Raw genomic sequence first — 2500 nt, 5'->3', positions numbered from 1 at the left:
AGCAGCGCTGGGCCTGGTTAGTACTTGGATGGAAGACCACCTGGAAATACCAGGTGCTGTAGGTTTTTTTTTTTCGTTTTTTTTCTCTTTTGTTCCTGCTTCCTTCAATGCTGGTGTTGAGATGTATAAGAGATGTATGTCAGTAGGCCAGTAGGCAAACAGTACCTACAGCCATACCACCCTGAACAAGCCCAAACTCATCTGATCTTGGAAGCTAAGCAGGGCCAGGCCTGGTTAGTACTTGGATGGGAGACCACCTGGGAATACCAGGTGCTGTAGGTTTTTTTTTTCATTTTTTTTTCTCTCTTGTTCCTGCTTCCTTCAATGCTGGTGTTGAGATGTATAAGAGATGTATGTCAGTAACCAAGCAATACCTACTGTCAACAACCCTGAACATGCCCAATCTCATCTGATCTTGGAAGTTATGCAGGGCCGCACCTGGTTAGTACTTAGATGGGAGACCACCGGGCAATACCAGGTGCTGTAGGTTTTTTTATTCATTTTTTTTTCTCTCTTGTTCCTGCTTCCTTCAATACTGGTGTTGAGATGTATAAGAGATGTAGGTCAGTAGGCAAGCAATACCTACAGCCACACCACCCTGAACAAGCTCAATCTTGTCTGATCCTGGAAGTTAAGCAGAGCCGGCCCTGGTTAGTACTTGCATGGGAGACAACCTGGGGATACCAGGTGCAGAAGGTTTTTTTTTTTTCCTTTTTTTATTCTCTCTTGTTCCTGCTTCCTTCAATGCTGGTGTTGAGATGTATAAGAGATGTAGGTCAGTAGGCAAACAATACCTACAGCACACCACCCTGAATAAGCCCAATCTTGTCTGATCTTGAAAGCTAAGCAGGGCTGGGCTTGGTTAGTGCATGGATGGGAGACCACCTGGGAATACCAGGTGCTGTAGGTTTTTTTTTTCGTTTTTTTTTCTCTCTTGTTCTTGCTTTCTTAAATGCCGGTGTTGAGATGTATAAGAGATGTAGGTCAGTAAGCAAGCAATAAGTACAGTCTCACCACCCTGAACAAGCCTAATCTCGTTTGATCTTGGAAGCTAAGCAGGGCCAGGCCTGGTAAGTACTTGGATGGGAAACCACCTGGGAATACCAGGTGCTGTTGGTTTTTTTTTCTCGCTTGTTCCTGCTTCCTTCATTGCTGGTGTTGAGATGTATAAGAGATGTATGTCAGTAGGCAGGCAATACCTACTGTCAACCACCCTGAACATGCCCAATCTTCTGTGATCTTGGAAGCTAAGCAGGGCTGGGCCTGGTTAGTACTTGGATGGGAGAGCACCTGGGAATACCAGGTGCTGTAGGTTTTTTTTTTTCGTTTTTTTTTCTCTCTTGTTCCTGCTTCCTTCAATGCTGGTGTTGAAATGTATAAGAGATGTTGGTCAGTAGGCAAGCAATACCTACAATAAACCACTCTGAACATGCCTAATCTCATCTGATCCTGGAAGCTAAGCAGGGCCAGGCCTGGTTAGTACTTGGATGGGAAAGCACCTGGGAATACCAGGTGCTGTAGGTTTGTTTTTTTTGTTTTCTTTTTCTCTTGTTCCTGCTTCCTTCAATGCTGGTGTTGAGATGTATAACAGATGTAGGTCAGTAGGCAAGCAATACCTACAGCCATACCACCCTGAACAAGCCAAAACTCATCTGATCTTGGAAGCTAAGCAGGGTTGGGCCTGGTTAGCACTTGGATGGGAGACCACCTGGGAATACCAGGTGCTGTAGGTTTTTTTTCTCTCTTGTTCCTGCTTCCTTCAATGCCGATGTTGAGATGTAAAAGAGATGTAGGTCAGTAGGAAAGCAATACCTACAGTAAACCACCCTGAACATGCCTAATCTCATCTGATCTTGGAAGCTAAGCAGCGCCGGGCCTGGTTTGTACTTGGATGGGAGAGCACCTGGGATTACCAGGTGCTGTAGGTTTTCTTTTTTCGTTTTTTTTTTCTCTCTTGTTCCTGCTTCCTTCAATGCTGGTGTTGAGATGTATAAGAGATGTAGGTCAGTAAGCAAGCAGTACCTACAGCCACACCACCCTGAACAAGATCAATCTCGTCTGATCTTGGAAGCTAAGCAGGGCCGCGCCTGGTCAGTACTTCGATGGGAGACCACCTAGGAATAACAGGTGCTGTACATTTTATTTTTTTTGTTTTTTTCTCTCTCTTGTTTTTGCTTTCTTCAAAGCCGGTGTTGAGTTGTATAAGAGATGTAGGTCAGTAAGCATGCTATACCTACAGCCACACAACCCTGAACAAGTCCAATCTCATTTAATCTTGAAAGCTAAGCAGGGCCGGGCCTGGTTAGTACTTGGATGGGAGAGCACCTGGGAATACCAGGTGCTGTGGGTTTTTTTTTTTTTTTTTTTTCTCTCTTGTTCCTGCTTCCTTCAATGCTGGTGTTGAGATGTATAAGAGATGTTGGTCAGTAGGCAAGCAATACCTACAGTAAACCACAGTGAACATGCCCAAGCTCATCTGATCTTGGAAGCTAAGCAGGGT

At 44.7% G+C, this 2500-nt stretch overlaps 2 non-coding genes and 9 pseudogenes across 2 annotated transcripts; all 11 read left to right on the top strand.

Annotated features, from left to right (window-relative positions):
- Window positions 1–65, top strand: part of LOC142121750 (5S ribosomal RNA) — a 119-nt pseudogene extending 54 nt beyond the window's left edge.
- A 98-nt stretch (window positions 66–163) lies between these two features.
- On the top strand, window positions 164–282 carry LOC142121729 (5S ribosomal RNA). Its single transcript, XR_012683989.1, has one exon. It is a non-coding gene; the product is annotated as a 5S ribosomal RNA (ribosomal RNA).
- A 90-nt stretch (window positions 283–372) lies between these two features.
- Window positions 373–490, top strand: LOC142121782 (5S ribosomal RNA; annotated as a pseudogene).
- A 302-nt stretch (window positions 491–792) lies between these two features.
- LOC142121759 (5S ribosomal RNA) lies at window positions 793–910 on the top strand (annotated as a pseudogene).
- Window positions 911–1000: 90 nt separating this feature from the next.
- On the top strand, window positions 1001–1119 carry LOC142121761 (5S ribosomal RNA; annotated as a pseudogene).
- A 78-nt stretch (window positions 1120–1197) lies between these two features.
- On the top strand, window positions 1198–1315 carry LOC142121745 (5S ribosomal RNA; annotated as a pseudogene).
- A 91-nt stretch (window positions 1316–1406) lies between these two features.
- Window positions 1407–1524, top strand: LOC142121775 (5S ribosomal RNA; annotated as a pseudogene).
- Window positions 1525–1614: 90 nt separating this feature from the next.
- On the top strand, window positions 1615–1733 carry LOC142121741 (5S ribosomal RNA). The gene has a single exon (XR_012683990.1). It is a non-coding gene; the product is annotated as a 5S ribosomal RNA (ribosomal RNA).
- Window positions 1734–1810: 77 nt separating this feature from the next.
- On the top strand, window positions 1811–1928 carry LOC142121762 (5S ribosomal RNA; annotated as a pseudogene).
- A 92-nt stretch (window positions 1929–2020) lies between these two features.
- On the top strand, window positions 2021–2139 carry LOC142121770 (5S ribosomal RNA; annotated as a pseudogene).
- A 92-nt stretch (window positions 2140–2231) lies between these two features.
- Window positions 2232–2350, top strand: LOC142121760 (5S ribosomal RNA; annotated as a pseudogene).
- The last annotated feature ends 150 nt before the right edge of the window (window positions 2351–2500 follow it).

The sequence above is a fragment of the Mixophyes fleayi genome, unplaced genomic scaffold, assembly GCF_038048845.1.
Source record: "Mixophyes fleayi isolate aMixFle1 unplaced genomic scaffold, aMixFle1.hap1 Scaffold_2172, whole genome shotgun sequence".
NCBI classification, from domain to species: Eukaryota; Metazoa; Chordata; class Amphibia; order Anura; family Limnodynastidae; genus Mixophyes; species Mixophyes fleayi.
This window is presented reverse-complemented; position numbering and strand designations above follow the sequence as displayed.